The 12,340-nt window shown below is 32.9% G+C and overlaps 1 protein-coding gene across 2 annotated transcripts in view; it reads right to left on the bottom strand.

Moving 5' to 3' along the window:
* Positions 1 to 12,340, bottom strand: part of TENT5D (terminal nucleotidyltransferase 5D) — a 91,429-nt gene that overhangs the window by 73,365 nt on the left and 5,724 nt on the right. The window contains exons 2-3 of one of the 2 annotated variants that reach the window (XR_003143937.3): positions 12,009 to 12,087; positions 9,117 to 9,330 (exon numbers count right to left, since the gene is read on the bottom strand). The gene's annotated coding sequence lies outside the window, so the exon portion shown is untranslated. Of the gene's footprint in view, positions 1 to 9,116; positions 9,331 to 12,008; positions 12,088 to 12,340 lie in introns of those variants that run through there. The other variant, XM_049107387.1, reaches the window with a different exon arrangement.

Raw genomic sequence — 12,340 nt, 5'->3', positions numbered from 1 at the left:
ATCAAGTTCTTTCATTTTTTATTGACCAATTAACTAGTTGAAATAATTAACCAATAAGTCATTTCACATTTTGTAACTATTTTCTTGTCTCCTCACCTTGGAAATGTGCTTTTCTGGGCCTATCTAGAAAACCAAATCATTCATTTATATTGCATATTATATGCATTTATAATGCATATTATATGCATCTATATCCCTAAAACTTTCAGACTTTTTCACTAAGAACCCTAGATTTTCCACTATCCTTTCTAAATTTAAGACTTTTCATATTTACAATATTATTTGTTTTTTTAGCATGGGTTTTTCCACTTCAATATGTATCTTGTTCCTCATGGGTATAAAGCTCTTCGATACTTCTGAATACTTCTGTTTTCCTGTTAATACATCTTGCTGTTGCTGTTATTCTAATAAATGGATTCTTTGATTTCAATTTGAAATTTTTAAATCCTCGGATTCTCTAGACACTGTCCAATTAATTCTTATTCTTCACTACTCTGAGAATAGTTAAGTACCTGACTTGCCACAAATATGAGTAAAATTCACCTCTCATTACTCTTCTTTATTTTTTTCCTTAAGGGCAATCTTATTTTAGCAATTGTATCCTTCAAATCCTTGCTATCCTCAACCTTTTACTGTCACTCTCTAAAAGCAATCTATTGTAAAGGATAATTATAGCCAACAAAAATACTGTTATAGAAGATTACATTTAGTATAGGAATCCCTTTTGAGCTGCTATTATTGGCTATTATACTTATGTTCATAATTGAGTATTACATTATCTTAGAAATTATCTTAGAAGATACAGGATCTAGGAAATTAGTTTATACCTTAATGACCACCTAACTGAGCAATTTATTATACCTCAAAATTAAATTACTAGGTGGGGAAATGTCAGTGAAATGCAACAACAGCACGTATATTATAAAGTCAGGAAACATGACAGACTAAATATGTATTAGCACACTAGATGTATTTTAGCATTTAAATTAAATTTTAATTAAATGCTAATTGATCTGAAATTCCTTTTGACTTTTTAAAGTTTCAGTAACCTTAAAAAGCATGTTAAAAGAGATTATACTTTTCTTAGATGTTCTTCTAGCCTTTTTTTAAAAAAAATATTTATTCATGAGAGAGAGTCAGAGACATAGGCAGAGAGAGAAGCAGGCTCCTTGCAGAGAGCCCAATTTGGGACTCAATCCCAGCACCCTGGGATCACACCCTGAGACAAACGTAGATGCTCAACTGCTGAGCCACCCATGCATCCCTCTTTTAGCCTTTTTTTATTACATGTCTTTGAAGGATAAAAGATATTAGAAATTCTCTCTTGCACTTTTTTGTAGTTTTATGTTGGATTTACTTAATAGGTATTTCATCATTTGTATACAATGAAGTTTAGACTACTATGCATAACACATTTAGCAACATTGGAAAACACGTGAAAAAATCAAATATTTGGAAATCAAAAGAATTTCTCAGAATATTTTAGAATCCTTCTGGAACCAGCTTTCTTGAGGTATTATTAAGCTCTGTAGTATGTCAAAATGAACTAAGAAATATAAAATCAAAATCAAACTGTTAATATGAGACATATTTAAAAATTCACAAAGTGATCAGCTTACATTATGATTAGCATCAAATAAATAATTATTGTATTTTGGTCATTTTACATTAGCTATCTGGGTGCAAAAGTGTCAAAGGTTTTAGTTTTCGGAATTATTAGACTGAAAGAGATTCAAATTCCAGTTCTGCCACTTAATAACTAAGGAGTCACGGGTAAATTACTTAAGTTTATAAAGTCTCTCTCTCATTTATAAAATTAAAGTCTCATTTTCATTTATAAAATGTATCTAAATTTCTGTATACATGAATGCTATGAAAATTAAAATGAGAGAATGTATTATGTAAAGTGCTCATCACAGTACCCTAAACATTGCAGAGTCCTTAACAAAACACCACTAATTATATATTAAAAAAACAAACAAAAAAAGTACTTTGAGAACCTGGATATATAATTCCTGGTAATCCTTTCCTGATCCTACAAAATTTTTAAGTTATAAAATATATGGTACAATGTCTTGGTAAGAACCAAATTTGAGTCCCAGTATCTAAGTTCCCTTCCCATAAAAATAGCCAAAGGAATATGTAGAAAGGAAAAAAAAACCCGTGTCATCAACTAGAAACTGTGGAGTGATATGTACCTAACAGAGAGAAATTTTGAGTGATTTCTGTTCAGTATAGAGTAAGTGAAGGCAGGCTGACAGAAGGAACCAAAGACTTACTGATAAAGAAAAGTGGTATCAAAAAGTGAGGACCTGGCTCCTGGGTGGCATAGCTGGTGAAGTATCTGCCTTTGGCTCAGGTCATGATCCTAGGATCCCGGATAGAGCCTTGCATCAGGATCCATGCTCAGCGGGGAGTCTGTATCTTCCTCTGCTCTTCCCTCTGCCCCACACTCTGCTGAGGCAGGCATAGGCGCTCTCTCTCTCTCTCTCTCTCTCTCTCTCAAATAGTAAAAAAAGAAGTGAGGATCTTGCCATGGACTTCACACACAGTTTTTAATCATGGGGACAAAAAGAAACCACTCTTAGAGATAAAACATAACTGTATATTTATATTTGCAAACATTCTCTGAAATGATATTTAAAAATAACAAAAGAAATAGGTTGCCTATTTGTGGATTAAGAAACAGAGAAGTTCAGGCAGTAAGGAACAGGGATGAGAGGAAAACCTCAGTGTTTTAGATAGATAAACAGATATATGGTATGTGTGTTTAGACTTTGAGCCTATCTATTCAAACTAAACAAAACAAAGATAAATATACAAAAGCCTTTCTGTATCTAAGCTTGTTGTCTATAATATATTGTTCTCTTTAGGGTATATTATAACAAGATTACATAGGAATCACTAATGAGGAATTTATGGTATAGGAGAGGATGATGATAAGATTTATCAGGGTTAGTATCTTTTTTAACAACACTGTTCAAATCATACCTTGTCTCATATAGGCAATATGTTATAATAAAAACAAAAATACTGGATTTGCAAAAGAGGATATCTGGATTTTAATATTGACTCTAATACTGTGTATAGAACTTGGCAAGTCACCTCATCACTTTGAACTCCAGTCTCCTCTGTGAAATAAAAGGATTGGACTAGGTTATTAAGAAACTTAGCATAGCATCTCTAATTTTATATGATTCTATTCTAAACAGTCGGAATGTCAGCTATTTTAAGGACATTGCACAAAACTACCTTTTTGATTTGGAACCGTTTTTATTATATTTTTAATGTATATTAATTTAATATATATTTATAATTTTTTTGAAGTTTTAGCCTTAGATTTCAAATGATACCATGGGAATTACGGGGTAACAGCTTTGGGGTTTTTATTTTCTTTTCACATTTTAACAATGCGGTTTTTTTTTAAATAATAAATTTATTTTTTAATGGTGTTCAATTTGCCAACATACAGAATAACACCCAGTGCTCATCCCGTCAAGTGCCCCCTCAGTGCCCGTCACCCATTCACCCCCAACCCCTGCCCTCCTCCACTTCCACCACCCCTAGTTCATTTCCCAGAGTTAGGAGTCTTTATGTTCTGTCTCCCTTTCTGATATTTCCTACCCATTTCTTCTCCCTTCCCTTCTATTCCCTTTCACTATTATTTATATTCCCCAAATGAATGAGAACATATAATGTTTGTCCTTCTCCAATTGACTTATTTCACTCAGCATAATACCCTCCAGTTCCATCTATGTTGAAGCAAATGGTGGGTATTTGTAATTTCTAATGGCTGAGTAATATTCCATTGTATACATAAACCACATCTTCTTTATCCATTCATCTTTCGATGGACACCGAGGCCGGGACACCTGCACACCGATGTTTATATATTTATAATTTTGTTCAATATATAGAGTTATTACTGAAGAGTTCCCTTGGTTCTTCTAATATACATGCTTTTATTACAAATATCCAAAGAAGCTGAACTATTGCTCTGTAACCTCCCTGAACACAAACTATCAAATATCAGACACCATTTCTTCTATATCATGTGTAAACAACAATCTGAATTCTTCCTAGTAACTTCCACAGACTAAGAACTTGAACTTTATTTCATACTTTAAGAAAAAGAGTAATATTTGCAAATGACGTATCAGATAAAGGGTTAGTTTCCAAGATCTATAAAGAATTTATTAAACTCAACAGCAAAGAAACAAACAATCCAATTATGAAATGGGCAAAAGACATGAACAGAATTTTCACAGAGGAAGACATAGACATGGCCAACACGCACATGAGAAAATGCTCCACATCACTGGCCACCAGGGAAATACAAATCAAAACCACAATGAGATACCACCTCACACTCGTGAGAATGGTGAAAATTAACAAGACAGGAAACAACAAATGTTGGAGAGGATGTGGAGAAAGGGGAACCCTCTTGCCCTGTTGGTGGGAATGTGAACTGGCGCAGCCACTCTGGAAAACTGTGTGGAGGTTCCGCAAAGAGTTAAAAATAGATCTGCCCAGCAATTGCACTGCTGGGGATTTACCCCAAAGATTCAGATGCAATGAAACGCCCGGGCACCTGTACTCCGATGTTTATAGCAGTAATGTCCACAATAGACAAACTGTGGAAGGAGCCTCGGTGTCCATCAAAAGATGAATGGATAAAGAAGATGTGGTTTATGTATACAATGGAATATTACTCAGCCATTAGAAACGACAAATACCCACTATTTGCTTCGACATGGAGGGACCTGGAGGGTATTATGCTGAGTGAAATAAGTCAATCGGAAAAGGACAAACATTATATGGTCTCATTCATTTGGGGAATATAAAAATTAGTGAAAGGGAATAAAGGGAAAGAGAAAAAATGAGTGAAAATATCAGTGAGGGTGACAAAACATGAGAGACACCTAACTATGGGAAATGAACAAGAGGTAGTGCAAGGGGAAGTGGGCAGGGGGTTGGGGTGACTGGGTGATGGGCAATGAGGGGGGCACTTGGCAGGATGAGCACTGGGTGTTATGGTATATGTTGGCAAATTGAACTCCAATAAAAAAATTAAAACATATATCTCGTAAAAAAAGAAGAGCAATAATTTAATGAAACATATTTTATAGTTAATTTATACCAAATTCAAAATCCATTTTGTTTATACAAAAATTTATCTTTAAATCACATGCAGTTAACCAGTCTGAACAGGAACCAACACTATCAATTTCTAAAATTAATGATTCAAACTATCAAAATATTGTCCAAATCCACTTGAGTCAAAATAGCATTTCTTTTGGTTCAAATGCCTAAATTGGGTTCTTTTTCACTTTTCTATTAGAATTGTATGATATTTGATCTCCCATCCAATAAGATATAAGTTTAAAACTTATTCAAAGGGCCAAATATAAAAGAACACATCTTTCCATACTATAAACCTTAATTTTATTCACAACTTATAAATTGTCACATTATTAATCGCTCATTGAGTTATTTAGCAATAATAAGGCCTTATTGTAGCATCATTGCTATTGTGTAATGTTAAGTGCAATGTAAAAAATAAATAGTCTCACTATATAGGCAGTACAGTAAAAGCTGTACTTTTGTGTTTGTTAATGTGTAAGATAGTGTAATGATGCCATAAACATCAACCAGTAAACAAGGGATAACTGATTTCTCAGTCTCACTCATCTGGTTCTGGAACTTGTAAAACTATTTTAGTATCACACAGCTCTAAACTACCTTTTAAAGAGTAACTCTTTAACTCTACTACTTTGGATAAAGTTAACTAGGAAAATGTTACTAAGATATTATCATTGATATGCTCTTTTGATTGTTAGCACTTCCAGTTAGTGAATATATGCCATGGAATAAACAAGAAATACATTACTTAACTTTATAAACACTAGAGTTTCATAGTCTCCCAATTAGGATTTAAAGTGGGGTTACTGCCTATATCAACACAGGCATAGTCCTGTAATGTAAATATGTATTAATCTTTATTCCATCTCTTTGATCATGTCATACTACCTATCTGGAATTGCTCTCCTTTTGCCTGTGATCTATCCTAAGCTTTTAAGTCTGATGTCTTTCCTGAAACCTTGAGCATTCTAGTCAACACTGGTATTTTCTATGTCAAGCCAGTGATGCAAAGTTAACACTTACTGTTTTCTAATTGCTTAATATATGATGGTTTGATTTCTATAACGGAGTTATAACTTCCTCGAGGACACATTCATGTCTTACATTACTTTTTCACCCACAGTTGTGGGAAAATAGAAGGTATCTAAAAATGTTCATTCATTAATTAGATTCAACAAAAATATCCCCTGTCATGACATTAGCACAAAGACATTAGGATAACCCTCCTGTAATAACAAAATTCCAAGGGTAAGTGAAATCACAAGTCTGCTTCATGAAGAAAAGGAAGCTATTGGTTTCATAAAATCTGTGTCTCCTCTGTGAAGTTTGTGATCTCAACTTGTCCTATGATTACATGCTTAAAGATACTCCTTTGACTATTCCATTTTAGAGAAGGCCAATATTTAAAAGTTCTTACTAAATCTCTATCACTAAAATGCTTCATATACAGTTAAAAAATAATAAACCAGAACTTGCTCCCTGTAACACCTAACTACATGGTATTTTGGCATGGTCTTCATTTTTAGCCATTCACAATGAAAATCATCTTTTATTGTGGGGGTAGATATCTTTTATCTTGAAAGGTATTCTAAGGATATTCCCATATATGTTATTTCATAACTTTAAAATTATAGGACCATCATTCAACTAACTTATACCATTAGATCTTATACCATTTATAAAGATATCAGAGTTATAAAATCAGGAACAACTCTGCTAGCACCAAAATTAGTTAATTTTTATCATTATCAGACCAAAAACACCTGAGGTTCATAAGAGAGTATTTTCCATTGCTGATTCTGTTGGAAGCTAATTCATGCTCAGTTACTGACTGGAATTAAAATAATCTAATATGTTTAAATATAAATAATCTACTAATTGTATTGAACAGTCAGTTCTCAACTTCAGATGTATTCATTTAGAGAGAAATTAACAGGCATTCCTGCCTACTGAAAATAAACTAAGAGTCTCTTTTTCTTCTCTTTTCAGCTAATTAATCTGTTCCAAATCTCTTACTCCTCAAGTATTTGCATATACCTCCCAATCATGAAAATGTAACTAGATATAAAAACAAGAAGCTCTATGAATACAAGAAATTGCTCTAATTTAAAAAGTAATAATAAAACTTCATCAACAATAAAGATGTACTAAGTTTCAATTATATGCAAGGAAATTAGTTGGTTCCAGGGGTCAGAAGTCATATAAGGAATAAGATGACCTGGTCCTAAAAATGCTTCCAAGCTAATTGCAGAGATAAGGCATATAAATAAAAAGATAATAACAATTTATATAGTAACCAAAGTTGTTTACCACAGTGATTACTATAGTGGTTGTACCACTTGAATTATTTGACACCAAATTTCTAAATGGCACCTTTTTAGAGGTTGATAGGCTCCTAGCAAATATTAAGAAACATGAGGTATTAGAACATTTATACACTCATGCACCTGGCATGGCCCCTCTTTGCATAATATGGCATTTTTATTTTATTTTAATTTTTTAAAGATTTTATTTATTTATTCACAAGAAGCAAAGAGAGAGAGGGGACACAGGCAGAGGGAGAAGCAGGCTTCCCGAGGGAAGCCAGATGGGGAACTCTATCCCAGGATCCCAGGATCACAACCTGAGTGGAAGGCAGATGCTCAACTGCTGAGCCTCTCAGGCATCCCAACATGACACTTTGAATTAAAGCTTTACCTTAACTGAACTGTATCCTATCCTAGTAACCTTTCTGAAAATACACATAGAAATCTAGGTTGAGCTTGAGATTCCTTGGTTAAGCATGACTTTAAAAGTATCCAAAAGTATTGGTACCAAGGATGAATATGAAAATTAGTAAGAAAAAAATTAGGGAAAGGCTAATAAGAAAGGAGAAAGGAACACTAACAAAGAACCACTACTAGTGTAAATAAAAAGAATATAAAAGAATAATATAATAGAAAATATATTTATCAAATATATGTAAATAATCTTTCTTTCCCTCCCTCTATCCAAAGTTGAATAACTGCTTAAAACCGTATTTTATTAAAACTATACTTTATTAATGTAATTGACAAAGGGAATTTTCAAGATGAGCCTTTCTACCCTGTTCATAAATATATCTTTAAATGATGAGTTATCTGTAGGGTGAAATAAAAAATGAAAGGCTTAATTCACACTCACTTGATGTATGGTCTTTAGCAAGTTCCAATACCTGTCTTTTTTTCTTCCAATTCATATATTTGTGCCTTTCTAAACTTTGTATCTTACCTCCAGTTAGGGAAACTTCACTTAGATAGACATGGAATGTTGGATGATTTCTTTTTACAAAGAATTAAATCTTAAAAAAAATAGAAATAATCATTAAATTTTATGTAGTCTGGATCACTGCGTAGGTTTCATTAAGCTTCAGTTAGGACCTGACTTAGAAAGAGGTCAACTGAATTTAGTTACCATATAAATTCACTGTTTTGATTTCAGAAAACTGAGTTACATATGGTCTGGAATAATTTGTGAAATGAGATGTTAAGCCTTTTTTTGGCCGAATATGGAATTTGAGACTTGTTGTGGTGAAAGTGATAATCTCAATGAAAAGTTCTATGAAAAATCTAATAAATACCATTTGAATTAGCTCCTCTCAAGAATTTCCATAGGACTAACTTCTCATTGTTCTACATTTTTTTCATTAAATCTTATTTTTTTACATTCTTATCAGAATTTGCCTTTTAATTGACTGTCTCTTTTATTCTAGTTTTATGATAGATCAAGTGATTATATATATCTCCCCTCTATATCTTCACATGCTTTACTCAATACGCATTTTAGGAAAGCATAATATATATGGATACGTTAACTTTAAGTATACCTCAGCAACAACTGATCGACAATGGCCTTTAAAATTGTGAGGTTCAGAGAAGAGGAAAGCATATGACAAACCTTCTAGACCAGGGTTATGCAAATCAAACAGGCAATGAACCTGATATACTCACACTTGGTATACTTTTGTCTGGTACATTGATCTTGTCCTGTAGATAGTCTTTCCTTTTGACTGAATTAAGAGCATAATGAAAGCTATTCTGGATTCATCCATCCAGCTCAGTATCCTGTTTCTGATGATATCACTTGTGCAGTTCTGAGCATACAGTAGGCAATCAATATTTCATTGAACTTTTCTTGAAATAAGTAGGCATATCTGACTTCTAAACTATCCTAAATAAAAGCCATAAATTCCTCCATTAAATGCATATAAATTTAACTCCTTTTTGAATCTTCATTTTCAGTATACAAAACCTTTTTAACATATAAAATGGTACTTTTTCATTTATCTTAATATCTTAATATAGCTATTTCTACCCTATGTCCCAGTAATTCTACTTCCAGCATATACCTTAGAGAACTCTTGCAAATGTGTAGAGTGTTATACATTTAGTACTGCAGCATTTCTTTAATTGGAAAAGAAAATAAAAGCCACCTATAAACGGCCATGAAGAGGGGATGGATAAATGAGCCATATTTATATGATAAATTATTATATATACAAATGTAGAAACAACATGGGTAGATCTCAAAAGTAATACTGAGTAAAAGCTATGGAACCTAGATATATATTAAGTGTAATAATGATATAAATTTAAAAACATGTATAAAATATTGTATATTTTCCATGAATGCATATTTCTTCATGGAAAAGGATACACATAATACTAAGTAGCTGTTTCCAGAAGGGAGAATAGAATAAGACTAGTGAGTGTAGTCAAAGGAGACTTCAACTTCACTATATTGTTTTATTTATTTTATTTTAAAAAGAACTGGAAACAGGTGTGACACAATGTTGACTGTTGTCCTGTTGTCGGGGTACCAGGGTGGTGTAATCTATTAAGTATTCAACTCTTGGTTTTGGCTCAGGTCCTGATCTCAGGGTCCTAAGATCTGTTAGGCTCCATGCTCAGTGAGGAGTCTGTCTTCCTCCCTTTGCTCCTCCTCCCCGTCTCTCAAAAATAAATAAATCCTTAAAAAAATTTCACTGCTGTCAATTCTTGGAGGTAGAAACATGGATGTTTAATATATTATTTTTATATCTTCTATATTTTAAAGTTTCTCATAAAAATAAATTTTCTTAGAAAGCTACAAAGTGACTCATTTAATATTGAGAGCATATACTACAAGCTTATTAAAAACAAGCAAACAAAAGAATACTTCCCTCTATCATTGAGTAGGCTGAGTTGTGGGAAGGTTACCTTCTCTTAGTTGCTCAAGACCTCAGGAACAGGGGTGCCTGGGTGGCTGAGCCAGTTAAGCATCTGCCTTTGGCTTGGGTCATGATCTCAGAGTTCTGGGATCGAGCCCTACATCGGGCTCCCTGCTCATTGTGGAACCTGCCCTTTCCTCTCCCTCTGCTGCTCCCCCTGCTTGTGTGCTCTCTCTCTCTTTCTCTCTCTCTCTCTCTGCCAAATAAATAAACAAAATCTTTTAAAAAATCCTAGGAACAAAATCATATTTACTCTACCTATACACTCCACGATTTTATGCAGATTCAATCAAGCCATTCTTTCTATACAGAAGAATATTAAATATTCTAATAGTATTAAATAGTCTAGTCTGCTCAAAGCCCTTCTGGCACTTTTTGAAACTTCTTCTCTGGCCCCTGTCTTGACATTAATTATTTCTCAAGAAGTGGTGAGCAGAAATGCCACAATTTTTCAAGCACCAAGGTACCATGGTTTTATATCAATATGATTTTCTCTTTTGTTTCAAATACCTTTCTTGATGTTTACATATTTGTTAAGGGTTTTTTGGCTGTAGAATACATTACTAAGCTATCATTTCTGAGAGGCTCTAAGTATTCTAACATTCAAGATAATCTCATTTAATCCTTATCATAAACCTAAGAAATAGATATTATTACCCCTGTTTTTGTGAGTGAGGAAATTGAAATACAAAGAGATTACATAACTTGCCCTTGATAATCACATATTAAATATAGGAACCAGAAATTCAAACCTAGCTCTGTATGACGCTAAATGTCTTGTTCTTTCCAATGGCCTGAAGCAAAAAAATTTATAATGACTTCAAGATACCTTTCCTGGATTCAATTTTACCAATTTCAGTATACCAGTTGAAAACCTAGACATGCTATCATTGCACTGCATTTGCTATGGCTATTCCTAAAAAAGAATAAGCTGAAAGATATTTTGTTGTACATCTGTCAATTTAATATAAAGGCAACACTAGATGATTCTAGACATAGAGTAGTGGTTCGTAAATGGAAGTGATTTTATCTTTCAGAGAATATTTGACAATCTCCGGAGATATTTTTGGTTGTTAAAACTTTGGAAGTGGTAGAAAGCTACTGTATATATAGAGGTGTATATAGAGGGCAGGGATACTGCTAAATGTCCTACAATGTACAGGACAATCCTCCAAAACAAATAAATGATCAGCTCAAAATGTCTACAGTATTAGTTGAAAAATCCTGACACAGAGGGAATAATTGTGGACCACATTATAGCTAATTTTAGGGAAAAATAATATTTGAAAATAACAAAATATATGTTAATTGTACTGGAATTAAAATAAGAGCCTTAATAGAATGTGTGTACTAAAATATAGAGAATTCAAAAAAAATAAAAAAAATAAAATATAGAGAATTCAAATATTTAAAAAGCTTGCTAACTCTGTTCGAACCAGTTACCAGATAAATTTCTAAAATCATGAAAATGACTTTGACAGAATTTTGACTTGAGATTCCACAGTCTATGATGAGAAAGTAATAGTAAATAAAAGCAGTATTTAGAACTAAGTGTGTAGGTGCTGTAGCCATGAAAATGGGATACAGGAGTACAGAGTAGTACACTTTTAAAAGAGCAAGTGTTTTGTTTGTTTTTTACCTTGTCTTCACCTGTCCTTCTGATAAAAGTCTCTTATCTTTGTTCTTTCTTCTCTTAAAGACTTTTCTTCAAATAGCTCCTAGACGGTAAAATAATAGATATAAGGAAACGTTTTATTAAAAATGAGTTTCTATATGAGCACCTACACCTATATTAAAGAAATTCTGAATCATACAACTCTCAAAACTAATTTGGAATCATCCCAAAGTGGGAAAGTATCTCTAATAATAGCAAATGCTTTATTCTTTCTCACCATCTCACCTTCTAAGAATCAATCAACTCATTTAATAACAAGATATAGTTGCATTGATTATTCAAGTTTTACAAAGGTT

Source organism: Canis lupus, chromosome X, assembly GCF_003254725.2.
Source record: "Canis lupus dingo isolate Sandy chromosome X, ASM325472v2, whole genome shotgun sequence".
In the NCBI taxonomy this organism is placed as follows: Eukaryota; Metazoa; Chordata; class Mammalia; order Carnivora; family Canidae; genus Canis; species Canis lupus.
The sequence above is the reverse complement of the archived record's forward strand: the minus strand, read 5'-3'. Positions and strand labels throughout refer to the sequence as shown.